Raw genomic sequence first — 16,156 nt, 5'->3', positions numbered from 1 at the left:
AGTATAATTTTGATGTAACTTTAGGTTCACAGAAAAATTGAGAGAAAGATAAGAGATTTCTGATATACCCTTTGCCCTCACACATTCATGGCCTCCTCCATGATCAAATCCCCCACCCGACTGCTACATTTGTGATAACTGATGAACAACGTACGTTGTCCCCATTATCACTGAAAGTCTATTGTTTCCATGAGGGTGCATGTTGCTGTTGTACATTTTATGAGTTTGGACAAATGTGTAATGACATGTATCCACCTTCATGTAGTATCATATAGGGTATTCTTACTGTCCTGAAAATCCTCTGTGTCCTTATATTCATCCCTCCCCTCAACTCAACCTCTGGCAACCACTGATCTTTGTAGTGTCTCTATGGTTTTGTCTTTTCCAGAATGTTGTATAGCTAGAATCACACAGTATGTAGCCTTTTCAGATTGCCTTCTTTCACTTAGTAATATGCATTCAATGTACCTCGACATCTATGGCTTGATTGCTTATTTCATTTTTAGCACTACATAATATTTCATAGTCTGAATGTACCCACCATTTATTTCCATAAATAAAAAACATCTTGGTTGCTTCCAAGTTTTGGCAATTATGACTAAAGCTGCTATAAACATCTGTGTGTAGGTTTTTGTGACTCTAAGTTTTCAACTCTTCTGGGTAAATACTAAGGAGCATGATTACTGGAGTGTATAGTAAGACCGTTTAGTCTTTTAAGAAACTGCCACACTCTCTTCCAAACTGACTGTACCATTTTGTATTCTCACTGACAATGAATGAGAGTTCCTGTTGCTCCACATTCCAGCCAGCTTTTGGTGTTAAATAGTCTGGATTTCAGACATTCTAATAGGTGTGTGGTGGTATTTATTTATTTATTTATTTTTATTATCCATTTTTATGACAGAGTTTTGAACTTAATAGAATGGACACAGTGGTTCTTCTAAGCTACATTATGCAATTACATTGTGCTTTCATTGAAAGCTTTTACAAAAAATCCTGAAATACAAATTTAGTCTGAAGTATAAATTGCATACAAGGTTTTACAAACATCTTGTCCAAATTGCTTTGTTTTTGCTATTGCCATCCACACACTTAATTGACTAGGTTATCTCAATGCAAAGCAATCTTCCTCACAGATACTCTAGCACCTAATGGTGGTCCATATAGTCACTGCATGAGCAATAACTGCTTCTTGCTGAAGAATAAGAACCAATCTGTATAATTTTTAAATGGAATGTATAGATATTTAATTTATTAGTTTATTTATTTGCTTACTTATTTTACTGTCCTGCATGTTTTGTTTTGTTATTGTTTTTGTTTTTTTTTTTGTCTTCTTTTGATAACATCCAAGTATTGTTTTTGATAATCTTGCCTCTTTCCTTCTCAGTACAAGTGCTTTGGGTAAGGCTTTGCCAATCCCCATAGCACATGCATAAACACATTAACCAACTCTGGTCAATGGGGGCACTTTATCCTTTGCTCAGTGTTCATGTGATGTATATGTCTCATGTAAATTCAATGGACATACTACATAAGATTACGACTTGACTAGATTCTTGCTAGCCAACTTTTTGGCCATATCCCTCACTGGATTTGATGATGTAAGCTGCCACATGAAGCAGTCCTCATGGCAAGAAACTCAAGGTGATGGCTGACTAACAGCCAGCAACGAACTGAGGCCCTTAGTACAACATGCCACAAGGAACTGATTTCTGCCAACAACTACATGAACTGGGAAGTGGATCTTTCCATAGTTGAGCCTCAGATGAGACCCTAGCCCTATTTGACACCTTGATTGAAAGATTATGCAAGTCCTTTTAAAAAGAGAGGACACAGCTAACCCATGCCTGGATTCCTAACCTACAGGAAATTCAAAGCAATGTATGTGTTGTTTTAACCCATTAAGTTTGTGGTAATATTATTATGCCACAATGCAAAACTAATATTTGAACAATGGATTGTTAATTTATGATAGATTAAGATACATATTTCTTATCAAAAGTTTAATACAAGAAAATATGTCAGTCATATTAGGGGATAATTTTCAAAAACTGAATTCCTATTTGTGGAAGTAGTCATTACTTAAATTGTTTACTTGTCTTTCTTGTGTTACTACACAAGATAGAAGCTCAATTTTATACTTTCCATAATTCATCTCTTTGCTAATCCTTATACAGTATGGGAATATGACTTCTGCAACTTATGCACCTTTAGCTTTAACATGAGAAAAATGCTATGTCGGGCCGGATGCAGTGGCTCACACCTGTAATTCTAGCACTTTGGGAAGCTGAGCTGGATGAATCCCCTGCGGTCAGGAGTTTGCGACCAGCCTGACCAATATGGTAGAACCCAATCTCTACTAAAAATACAAAAATTAGCTGGTTGTGGTGGTGTGCTCCTGTAGTCCCAGCTACTTGGGAGGCTGAGACATGAGAATTGCTTGAACCCAGGAGGTGGGGCTGCAATGAGCTGAAAACCCCACCACTGCACTACATCCTGGGTGACAGAGTAAGATTAAGTCTCAATAAATAAATAAATAAATAACAGAAAATAAAAATGCTATGTCTTCTTTCAAATATTAAAAAATACATGTGTGCATTTTTGCTAACCTTAACTGACAATTAGGATAGAAATAATACTAAGAAAAAGTAATTGGCATAATTTAAGAAGACATTTAAATCCTATGCATACTACTAAAAGCATTTAAAATTCTATTTGTTAGTAAATGTTTAAAAGAGATTTACTCCAAGACAAAATTTCTCCTCATTAACTTTTGTCTTATTTGTTCCAGTACATTTGTTTCTGTCAGAATTAAAACATACTATACAATCTTCTCCAGAAAAGAATTAAATGAACCTCCATGATAATGAGTAATAGATTACAAAATATCAACTATTTTCTATTCTTTGGCAGGATTAAAATGTACAATATTAATAAAAAATAATATTTTTATTATTGTTCTACGTTGTGGAAAGTACCAGTTACACGATGTGGGAAAACTGCATACTCTCTTTGGAGTCACATACGTCTTGAATACAAAATGATGGAGTTGGTATAAATCAGGATTCATTAAGACAGATGGACAGAGAAGGTAGGAACATAACCAAATTGAATAAAATGGGCTGAATATAAATTAATAGGGAGAGGAAAGGAAGTTAGGAATGGGACAGTATGTAGCTACTGTACAATAATTCAAATCTAGTGTGATTTGTCAATCAATAAAGGAAATTTAAAATTTTGTATACATTTGTGAACAACCAGTGGGGATTTATTTTTTTAAAGCATCTAATGACTACATTTGATCTATGGGCTGACACTTTATGATTTTTAAAGCGGATAAACTATCTCTAATGTCTTCTCTAGTTCTACCATTCTGAATCTGATATAATTTGAGCTATCATTCATTCTTCTTTCTGTTGAGTATAATCAAAATCCATTGCTCAATTTCAGAATCAATGAATTATGGCCAAATGAAACATTTCTCAGAAGGTTTTTTTAAAAAAATATTTTCTCTGACTACTAAATTCATAAATCTTCAATTCATCCATTTATGAAGAAAAATGCATCACTAGCTCTCTTCCAATTTAAGGTTTTCACACCAGATTTATAACAAATAATTCTTAGTGTCTGAAATGGAAGAATATCACCTTTCAAAGCTAAATTTACTGCCAATACAACTGACAAACTGCACTCTTAAAATAAAAGAAACACTTGAAACAGACAGCTTCAGTAATGGAACTGTACAGCTCACTGATGTAGCTGGAGATAGATACCAACTAGATGGTCATTTTCCAAAGATTGCTAAGAGGATGCTAAAGGAAATGGTTATTTAGCAGATATGAACCTGGAACATGGGAGAGGCTAGTGGTTTCATGTTTTCATAATGGCCTTCAGGAAGGGCTTCCTCAAAGGCCCTTTCACAAGGCTTGAACTGAATTGGGTTTGATGTCCTTGCATATCCATGACGGCAGTGTTGGTTCCTATTTACTCCACAAAGGCAATGCTTCTAACTTTATTGGCCATTTTAAACAAAAGCTACAGGTTTTGACTAAAATTCCAAAATCACCTCAACTAATACTTAAAGAGAATCCTAAATAATATTTTGATTTTAAAAACAGACTTATGAGAGTAATTTTAAATTTTTTCCTCATTAATGTTACTATTGCATTATCCTTACCTTCTAAATTTTATATGTAAAACAGCTGTGTATTTTAAAAATTAATAATTTTTTGTTTCTAATAATAATGTTATTGAGAAATAAATTAAGATAAAAATAATGTCACTATGCCTATGCATTCAGTATTTATACTTCCTCCCAGAAAAGTTCAATGGTCTCAGAATTTTTTGTATTCTTATTTTTTAATCGTCAAATAGAAATTTTATACACTTATGGTGCATGACATGATGTTTTGAAATATGTATACACTGTAGAATGGCTAAATTAAACTACCATCCTTCCATTTTATTACCTTACATGTTTATTAGTGGTGAGAACATTTAAAATCTATTCCCTTAGCAATGTATAATATTGTACATTGTTTTTAACTATGGTCACCATGTTGTTAAACAAATCTCTTCAATTTATTCTTCTGGTCTAACAGAAATTTTGTATCCTTTGACCAATATCTCCCCAATTCTTCCCTTCCTACCCAGCCCCAGGTAACCACTTTTTTATGCTCTACTTTCATGAGTTCAACTTTTTTAGATTCCATATATATTAGCTTTATTAGATCATTATTAGAACATGCAGTTTTTTTCTCTGTGCCTGATGCATTTTAGTTAACATAATGTCCTCCAGATTTGAGACAAATGAACGTATTTGAGACAAAATAGAATACTAATTAAAGTCTAGGTTCATTCACGTTGTCCCAAATAAAAGAATTCCCTTCATTTTCTAAGGCTGAATAGTATTTCATTGTATGTGTATACATATATATATCTCACATTTTATTTATCCATTCATTTATTGATAGACACATTTTGTTTGATTCCATATCCTATTATGAATAATGCTGCAATAATCCTGGGAGTGCAGATATCTCTTCCATCAATAGCCTGATTTAAAAACGGACCAAGGACCAGAATAGATAGTTCCCAAAGAAGACATACAAATGACCAGTAAATATACGAAAAAATGTTCACTGTCACTAATGATCAGGACAATAAAAGTTAAACCTACAATGAGATATCACTTCACATCTATTAGAGTAACTATTAAAAAATCCACTTCATATAACTTGCGTTTGAATGTGTCTCTCACCAGGTTCAGGCACTGGTAATACTGCAGCCCAGAATGCAGTGGAGGGGAGCGTTTGGGTTCCTGTTCCAGCTGGTTCACCTAGTGACACTATGTGCTATCTTCCACACAGTGAGTTCTCCCTTAGGATCAATTATTAGTGAACGTCCTTCATACTGACCTAAAATGTTTCTGTTTTTCATCTACTCATCTCATTTTTCACCTGAACCCCTGGTAACTAATGATCTTTTTACTGCCTCTATATGTTTACCTTTTCTAGAATGTCACATAGATGAAATCATACAGTACGTAGTTTTTTGGACTGGCTTCTTTCCTTATCAATATGCGCTTAAGTTTCCTCTATGTCTTTTGTAGTGTGATATCTCATTTCACTTTATTGCTGAATAATATTACATTGTATTGGATGTGTCACAAATAATTGCACTTTCATAAGAAGAAAACTGATCAAAATAACTACAAATCTGTTGTTTAAAAGTAAATCTTTGCAGATTAAATGCAAACCAAAAAAGTTAACTGCTTCGGAATTTACATGCACAATACTTACAATATAACCTCATGAAAATATAAACTAATTTATACATATCCTTTTTTTTTTTTTTTTAAGATGGAGTCTCACTCTATCGCCCAGGCTGGAGTGCAATGGCACGATCTCAGCTCACTGCAACCTGTGGCTCCCAGGTTCAAGCAATTCTCTGCCTCAGCCTCCCGAGTAGCTGGGATTACAGGCGCCCACCACGACACCTTGCTAACTTTTTGTATTTTTAGTAGAGACGAGGTTTCACCATCTTGACCAGGCTGGTCTTGAACTCCTGACCTCGTGATCCACCCACCTCAGCCTCTCAAAGTGCAGGACGATTACAGGTGTGAGCCACCGCACCCGGCCCATACATATCCTTTTAATATTTCTAAGTGTTTTTTGAAAATATATATTACAATAAATCTTTCAATTAAGTACATTTTAAGTAATTTTCTGAATAATGACTGTACTAGAATAACATAATTTGCAATGTCTAAATGTTAGACCCAGTTTTTATAGTATAAATATAGATGAAACAATTACTGTACAATTTAAAATCTACTTTTATTGTTGAGTTCAAGAAGTAACAATAAAAGTAAATGTTGTATATGTCGAATAAAGCTTCTAATTATTTTAAAAGCCAGGCAATTTAGGATATAAACGTGTTTGTAAATAGATGTTATAAAATTTCACTAGGATTCAATCTGGCTCTATTGCTTTCTTTGTACTGAGAGACAAATCTAATTTATTTTGATATGTTTGAGTTCAATATATTTGCAAATCAGTACCAATTAAGGTACTGTTTTTATATCTACTATGAGGGAATTTAATGAAAATGGGAAGGGAAGAATAAAAAAAAAAAAAAACCACCCACTAGAACTCCGATTATTTGTAACCTTGGAGTAATTGCATCAGAGTGATCTAATTTTACATATTTAAATAAGAAAAACAGTTTTAAAAAGACATGAATCAGGAGAGAGATGCAGTTTTCCCAGAATTCTTAGGATGAATTTTAGACAAGAAAATTAATTAAGGGCCAAAAAGCTAGACACTGCTTTCTACATATGTTCCAAAGAATGCTTGCTTCCTGTCATTAAGAGTTTCGTTTCTATTCAGTTCCTTAAAGAATCTTCATCTTGAGGATATAAAAACAGAAGTATAAACAATTTATCCAAATATTTGAAAGCAGAAACTACAATCTAAGGTGCTTGTTTTTGCCTTTGCTTAAATTATTATATTGTTCTCATTAAAATAGTGTGTTCTAATCTCTCATAGCCATTGGTTCTTAAAGCTTAAATTCATAAGAATGTGCTGGATAAATTTTTTAAACTTACTAAAGTACAGAAGATACCTGATTTGTGATGGTTTGACTTGCAATTTTTGACTTTACTATTGTATGAAAGTGATATACATTCAGTATGCTCCTCGACTTACAATGGGGTTAGGTCCTGATAAACACATCCCTATTTGTTTATTGCCTTACCTTAATTATTATAGAGGGCTCTTCTTACTTTCAAAAGTGTCCTGCTTTGGACAATAAATTGTATGGTCTTATCTATGCTGGAAACTATATGGATATATTAAAGTAGCAAATGTATTCCTCTCGCTTGAAAATTTACATTTTTTTTCTTTTTTAGTGAGACAGTGTACAGGTAATCTTAATTCTGTTTTGAATTATACATTATTTGACATTAACATAGTGATTTCTGCTTTCCCTTGTTTGTAATTGCCTGATATATATTTCCTGTTCACTCTATTTTTGTGCATGTGATTTTAGTTTAAGTACATTACCTAATGGCATGAAACCATGTGTGAAAAGTTTACCAGAAGTAAAAGGTATTCTCAGAAGATTAAGTAAAGAGCACAACTATTAAGCACCAAAGGAGATGGGAGACGAACGACTTACCCATTATAAATTGGTGATAAAAATTTCATGATTTTGAATCAAGATTTAAATAGTGTAAAATTCTACTTTCCATGGAGATTGTGGAAGCACAAAGTGACTTCCATAAAGAGGCTATGCATATGTCATTTGCCTGTTTAACACCATTCAATGTCTTCAGATTTCTCTGTGATAATTAACAAAGTTTTTAATATGGCTCAGTAAGTCCCTTCACAATCCAACTCTCCCTATTTTTCCAGACTCATCACCATAGGACTCCATTTAGTATGTTATTTTTGTCTCAAATATGTTTGCATTGATCACTAATAAAATAAAATTAATGTATCCTACTATATGTTTCACTTGGATTGAAATTTCCCATAGATACAATACAGTGAAATAATGGGACCTATAAAATCACTCTTTGTATTGAAAAGTTTGTGGTAAATTCTAAACAGTGGATGTAAAGTGAACTGTTTGGACTTGAGTACTTTGTTGATGGAAGACTTACTTCACTCTGCTACATGAGCAAATGCCAAAATGTGTATAACCTTGGAAATGTGAAAGAGAAATTAAATTCCATATGGGTACACAGAGAGCCTATGAAAACTGTAATGAAAGATTGTCAGAATCATTCCATCAATAGTTAAATGGGCAAAACCTATTATGTTTGAGGCACGGTTTTAATAGTGCCATAAAAAGACAGGAAAGGCTATCTTCAGGTAAAGTCAGCTCTTATATTGGACAACAAATCTAAATTAAAATAGAAAACAATTTTAGCAATCAAGTTATGCTCTCTGCATGTGCATTTGTTTTATATTATTTTATAGTCTTCAGATAGCTTTCATTAACTTATTTGCACTCAAGACAAATCATTCTTTCCAAACTATTGTTCATCTTATTAAAATCTTCTCTCAAAATCTGTAAGTCCAAACTTGGAAGGTTTTATAAGAATGACAGCCTGGGCAATATAGCAAGACTCTGTCACTACAAAATGATTTTTTAAAAAATTAGCTAGGCATGGTGGTATGCACCTAAAGTCATAGCTACTTAGGAGGCTGAGGGTTAAGATGGAAGACTGCTTGCAGTGAGCTATGACCGAGCCATGGCACTTCAGCTTGTAAGACAGAATGAGATCCTGCCTCTAGAAAGAAAAAGAAAATGATGGCTATGTTCCTCAACATAAGGTAATTTTAATTCTCTTTATAATGAAATGTTAACTAGAACTGCTCACTTGCTATTTCTTTGGTCACTGTGATAACATTATTTACATTTTCATAGTTTACAAAGATGAATGTCTTGATTATAAATTATACTTTTTCTGTTTTGTATATCAAGAGGTAAAATGTTAATCCTTTGTTAAATATACTCTATTTTTTTTCTTTAATATAAAGTTTCTTGAGAAATTCATTATAAATATAAATTGTATACAACTTTCATCCTGTCATTTATTACAAAATTAATTCATATGAATCAACCAACTACCAATGTTTTATTTTAACAGAGAAAGTGATAAGATTATCTTTTGAAGGAGTTAAAATTTTTCAAAATTTCAGAATGTTCACATGTATAACATCCTGATTTTGAATTTGATATATTAAATTTTAATAATATAAATTAAAAAGGACTTACAATATTTTTTCTGAGTTTAGCAATATATCAACAAGAGGTTAACAAATATAACTTAGGAATATTTGCCCTTATTTTTATAATATATATACCAGTATAAATTTTGAATTTAGGTTGTTATGGAAATTACACTTGAAAATATTCAAATCTTAAAAATTAACATGTGACATTAAATCATGCAATGGTTAATATTAAATTTGATACATTTCCATTTTTAAATAAATAACAAAGACCTATCTATATAGGTGGCATATATCTTTGAAAATTTTGCAATTAATTGTATTTGGCAAAGTTTTTGATAAATTGTGTAACATACTGCTTTTCCCACTCAAAATCAATATTCACATTTGGATTCTATGATCTATTCCAGACGTGTTGACCTTTTCACGATATTTACTTTTAAAACTGATGACAAGTGAATTTCAGTGTGTGTAAGTCTTAGTCCATCATCCTGAGATGAAGGTCAAATGTCATTCTCATTCTTCAGAAAGCTAACTTACTTCACCTACAGGAGTCAATGTAATCTCAAGTAATATGTGTTTGAATTACTATTAGGATTTTTCTATTTCCGTAGGGTTTAAACGAAAGATACATAAAAGGAATTTATTGACTCTGACAGTGTAACTAATTTCCAAAATCTCTAAATAGATAATTGACTGAAAACCCCTTAGGAAATATGAACATGCAGTGACAATAAGAGTATGCCTCTCAGATCTGCAACTACAGGAAGCATAGTTGGTCAAGGTCACAGTTTCTGTGTTCTGAAATCTGTTTACGTTTGTATGAAGGACATATTCCCTAAGGGCTGCCTAAGGAGTCAAGTATTGAATGGCTGACTTATTAGGCCAACTAAATGATCTCTATAGTCTATTTCATTCATTGTATAATGTGAATTTGAGAATATAATTTTTATAGATAAGATTAACATTTTTCTCAATTTCTAATGAAAAACAAATTATAAAAAATTATTTAAGCCGGGCGCGGTGGCTCAAGCCTGTAATCCCAGCACTTTGGGAGGCCGAGACGGGTGGATCACGAGGTCAGGAGATCGAGACCATCCTGGCTAACATGGTGAAACCCCGTCTCTACTAAAAAATACAAAAAACTAGCCAGGTGAGATGGCGGGCGCCTGTAGTCCCAGCTACTCGGGAGGCTGAGGCAGGAGAATGGCGTGAATCCGGGAGGTGGAGCTTGCAGTGAGCTGAGATCTGGCCACTGCACTCCAGCCTGGGCAGCAGAGCGAGACTCCGTCTCAAAAAAAAAAAAAAAAAAAAAAAAAAATTATTTAAACAAATATATGTAATTGTAAATAGATATGAAGAAACTACCCAATCACTTGAATGGTTAAAAAATCAAAGTTTAAATTTGGAATGTTTATGTGTAATAGGGGATATTACTTGGACTTAATTCATTGCCCCCCCCCACCAAAAAAAAATGAAACTAGTTGGAGATAATTTTGAGAAAGAGAGATGGAGGATGTTTCAACAATAAAGAATGAAGAAATGCCATTAGCTTGTTAAGAACTCTTTGTTTAGCTCTTTGTTTCAGGGAAAGGTAGTAGAGCAGGAAGGAAGAATGATCACATGGGGCATGAAAATTCTAAGACTCTAATATCATTGTTGTATCTTTGTCAAAAATAGAAACTGAAGGAATGAAATAAAAGAGGAACAATGTGGAAGATTTGTTAAAATTTGAGATTTTTGGTTGTGTGTATGCTTCTAAAATATACAAACGTTTGTCTACAGTTGTAGAAAATGTCACAGAATCCTTAGGGTGTAGCTTTTCCAGTAGGAAGCCTCTGTGGCTGGTGGCACCTTTGCATGAATTCTGCTCAAGCCCACTGGGCTTGTTTCACCCACTCAGCCTAGCAGGCTTCACTTGGATTCTTCTACCAGCCTAGATTCCATGCCTGCCAAGGGCGAGCCAGGCACAGAGCAGTGAGGTGAGGATGAGTGAGTGAGTGCGGGGTCCACCACTGTGCACAGCCATGCACGCTGGCTACTGTGGTGGGAAGGGCAGCTCCAGGAGCCAGCACAGATGTCAACTCCATGCAAGCCTGAGGCTGGATCTGGTGCACCACCAACAGCTTCCACTGAGGGTACCCATGTCTGGATGAGGGGAACGTGGTGGCACCTGGTAGCTTGGAGACAACAGAAACCAGAGTCCCAAAGAGGGTGTCATAGGCCTGGCTCAGGGAGCCCCAAGGTCTGGAATCACTAAAAGGCCACTTTGCTTCTCTTCTCTCCTTCTCATCGTCTACAATGTGGCAAGCAGGGAGACATGTGTCAGCCGTACTTGTGTTACTGCTCTTTCAGTCCTGCCATTCAGCAGGTCCCAAGTTCTTGTCCCATATCCAGGAAGAATTAGGTATGTGGCCATCTGAAGGGTGAGCAAGGCAAAGAGGTGCTTCATTGAGCAACAGTATTTCTCTTAGGTGACCTGAAATGGGTAGCTCCTAGATGCAGGCAGCCTGTCCTGATGTCTGTAGCCCTCAGTGGAGAGGAGACCCAGAGTGGGTAGCTCCTATCCTCAAGCAGGTTGTCCTGATGTCTGCCTGAGTCTGGTTGAGTCTGGGGTTTTTATGTACTTTAGAAGGGAGAAAGTGATTGCAGATTGGTCCATGGGCAGCCATAGGCAGCCTGGAAAAAGCACCATAAGTTCTCACCCCAGTCCAGGGAACTGGCAGGCTGGGTGCCAGACTTCAGGCAATCCTTGGCTAGAAGGTGAGGTTTCACCAGACCCATCCCTTTCCACCGAGGAGCCTGTCTGCCTTCTGTTGCCATTCATGGCACCCAGGCCATTTTTGCCCAAGAGGTGACTGCAGGCCTGCTCCAGGACACCCTCAGCCCCACCTTGGTTTCTTTCCCATGCTCACTGGTGCCCAAAGTGCAGAGGGGGCTGAGGTGGCAAGGGGCTTGTGTGTCAGCACCACCATGAGTGCGTGCACACCCAGCCAGGTGGTGACAATGCTCAGGGCTTGATCACAGCTTTGCTCCGAAATTGGAGCAGGCCTCGGAAGCAGGGAGAGGCCAGGCATTGGGAGAACACACTTTGAGCCTGTAGCAGGAGGCGGACCCAGGTCCACAGTCTCAGCTGGGAGCTCTGGGCTCTGGCCCCACCAACTCAGAAATGCATGGGGCCCCTGCCTGTTCCCAGCTCTCACTGACTCTGCAGAGTGCACAGACCCAGCTGTGCTTCCCTGGTTGCAGCTAGCGTCTTTGCAGCAAATGCTCCAGACAGGTCGCTGCTGTCATCAAAAGGAATAGTATACACTATGAAGAGTTATATATTTCAAAAGTTTTAAGAAGAACTCATTGTTTTCTGGATAGAACAGATGTTCATTAATGACAAATGAACACACAATGTCTTGATCCTCCATTTCACCTAAGTGACTCCATAAAAGATTGATGTGAAAAGGTCATGAAATTAACAAAATGAGTCTGTTTCAATTACTATAACAACCCTACAAAGCAAAGAGAATCAAGTGTATAGTAATTCTTATCTACTATAACTCCGGCCATTATAAAAGTAAACACATATCTCTATGGGGCAATTTTCTTCCCATTATGTGATTACTCCTACCCTTGATTATTTGAAGTCAGCCATCAGGAAATAACATATAGTTCACAGGATTTGAAAAAAAAAAACCTCAAATCTTTTTCCAATACATATAAAAATCTTAATATTATAAATTATAAACCAGACAAACATCATTTTCCTTAAGAAATGTGTTTTTAAATACCGACAACCTACTTTATTGAGTATAGGGTTATCTTCGTAAAATTTTTGAATGATTTTCAAACTTCATTATTTCTTTTTCAAAGGAAAGTAAAGATTTTTTTTTTTTTTTGAGACAGTCTCAAAAAAGCTCTGTCATCCAGGCTGGAGCACAGTGGCACAATCTTGACTCACTGCAAGCTCTGCCTCTTGGGTTCACACCATTCTTCTGCCTCAGTCTCATGAGTAGCTGGGACTACAGGTGCCCGCCACCAGGCCCGGCTAATTTGTTTTTGTATTTTTAGTAGAGACAGGGTTTCACCGTGTTAGCCAGGATGGTCTCGATCTCCTGACCTTGTCATCCATCCGTCTTGGCCTCCCGAAGTGCTGGGATTACAGGCGTGAGCACCACCATGCCCAGCCGTAAAGAAGTTTTTAAATATGGAAACGAAACAGAGGCATACTATGATTAACTATGTGGAAGGAGGGGTTGACTTTTTATTATGTCGTTACTTTTACATAAGTCAGAAAACCTATTAATTATCTGTCATCAAAACTTTGCAGGCAAAGCAGTAGGATTTTCCTTTAGCAAATATTAAAGTACTTACTATGGTGTTTATTACTTGTGCCTATTATTTTATTCTTTTACAATTTTAGAAGAAGATAATCATAGATCTATTGTTATATTCCAGCAACTAAGCAATTACCAATAGAACAACATAAAAGTGCTTTCAATTCTAAAAGCAGAACAATGGATTTTGTTTCTCTGTCTAGCTAGAACTGGTATATTGAAAAATGTTATGCCAAATAGTAAATGCAACCTCTCAAACATTTTTGACGGTCTTCGCCATGCTAGTTTTCAGCTCATAACTCAAATTTACACTTCGCCATTATGCTTTCATTTTTATTTTCTTTTTATTTTACTTTTGTGACCAAGACACTGAAACTTCTCAGAAAACTGGAGAAGGTAATTGGTTGTATCAAATATCCAATCTTTAGCTTGAAATTCAGAAAGGTTTGGCTTGGAATATGTAATGTTAATACTCATTAAACTGAAATTACTAAAAATACAGATTTTTAAAACCAACCAGAAATGTTAATCTGAGATTTGCTTTGAATTAAAAAAAATATTCATTTTCTTGTTATTTTAAGAACAATTTACTTCATTAATACATATTTAAATGTAAAAATACTTCTATTCTATTATATCATCAGCTCATGTACCCACCCCATTTTGCATTCTAAGTCATTTTAAAATCACTGTGGCAATTAAAATCTATAAATCTGTAAATTGTTTACAATCACATATTTAATGTGCAAGGTCTTCGCCTATACCATTTCCCCTTTTTCCTCAACAATTGAGGTAACACTAGGACACAGTTGCCTAGCAAGGAACAGCATTCCTCTCCCCTTGTTAGAGCTAAATGTAGACCTGTACCTGGATTCTCACAACGAAATGTGAACTGAACTGAAATAAGGTGACATCATCTCACCTCACTTGATTAAGGAAATCTCTAGATGTGGACTTCTATCTCTTTTCCCCTTTCCCCTGACTAAAATGGTAATAATGAGTTATTTTGAAACAGAATGTTGAAGATGGTCACCCCTGAGTTGTCCCAGGTCCCTGAACTCTAAATCATTGAAATTTGGTGGTTTCCTATTACAGTGGCCTAAAAAGCCCTAACTCAATCTGATTACCCCGAAATTTAATGATTTAATGACTATCTAATAGAAATAAGTCAATGGAGTCAGTGACAGGAGGGGGAGGTATGGGTCAATGATTCAGTTAAATATTCTATGATAAATAAATATTTTATCTTTAATATCTCTCTTTTATACCTAATCATTTGTTAAATGCTAATTTTTCCTATGGAATTCAAATACAAGTATTGGAATGAAGACATTCCTGAGATGTAATAACCATGTGTACCTCAGCTTACAGTGCCAGATTACTGCTTTCCATCTGTAACACATTATCTTCTCTTACACCCTACAAAGAACATAAATCCTGAGCTATCATTTTTGTTTCCCCCAAATTTGATCACAAGAAGTAGAAGGTTTTTCACTAGGAGTAATTCCAACACAAAGGACCATCCTAATGATCAAAAAGTAATAATGTCATTTAGCATCTCTGGGAATTATGTGCATCCAGTTGAGGCAGTAAAATGAATTTGAAAACATTAGAGAGGGAATGAGGCATATGAGGTTGGCAGAAACCATTAGGTGCTTCACTTTTTTTCCATTAAGAAAGCAAAGTGTGTTGGCCTCCAAAGCAACCTGAAATGGCACAGGCATATTGCCAAACTAGCAACTGAACATATTAAAAGAAAATATCATACAGAAATAAAAATATTCTACCATGAATATTGTTTTTAAAATGTCAAGCTGGGAAATACTGCAATATGAATGAGAATGACTTTTAAATATGATTAATTAATTATGCGATTAGTTGTTGGAAACTAATAAAATGTTGAACAACCTATATTAGTTGAAACAGCAGTAGCTAATGGGACTAAGCCTTCTAAGGAAATGATGCAGACCACTTAGTTCCATATTTTTTTGGCCAGAAAACAGTCAAATGGCAGAATTAAGAATTCACCAGTAGTTAGTAAGGAGAGGAAATGTAATCCAGCTATATACCCATGAGAAAAAGGATTTAGGAGGCATCCAGATACTGCTATCTATGTATTTCCTCAATGATCTTCTAAAAGAATGAAGAGATAATTGAAGATGATAATCATTAGACTTAAGTTTTTTACAGTTCAGTTAAAATTTTGGTTCAAATTTAGACCTATATAAACATAATTATATTCAATTACTTGCATTTATCCAAAAAGTAGTGTCCTTGTTCACATTTGGTATAACATTCATTTTTCAAATTTTCTGGTTATTTGATAAAAATTTAATCCTTTTAAGTATTCAAGTACTACTAAATGCATTATGACCAAGATACTGATTCTTAGAATCTCTGGGAGTTATGTGTGTACAATTGTGCATATTATTAATACACAGTAGGATGCAACAAGATTACCAAATTATCTTTATAATTCAGAATACCAAATGAACTGGGATAATCAAGGGCAATTTTGTAATTGTTAGAAAAGTTCTGAAAGATCAAAATTCTCCCACATATATCTATGTGACTGTTGCTAAT

General features: G+C 35.1%; 1 protein-coding gene across 1 annotated transcript in view; it reads right to left on the bottom strand.

Moving 5' to 3' along the window:
• Positions 1–16,156, bottom strand: part of PCDH15 (protocadherin-related 15) — a gene marked incomplete at its 5' end in the record, with an annotated part of 518,346 nt that overhangs the window by 129,665 nt on the left and 372,525 nt on the right. The gene's annotated exons all lie outside the window — the stretch shown is intronic.

This window comes from Mandrillus leucophaeus, unplaced genomic scaffold (assembly GCF_000951045.1).
Source record: "Mandrillus leucophaeus isolate KB7577 unplaced genomic scaffold, Mleu.le_1.0 Scaffold999, whole genome shotgun sequence".
NCBI classification, from domain to species: Eukaryota; Metazoa; Chordata; class Mammalia; order Primates; family Cercopithecidae; genus Mandrillus; species Mandrillus leucophaeus.
This window is presented reverse-complemented; position numbering and strand designations above follow the sequence as displayed.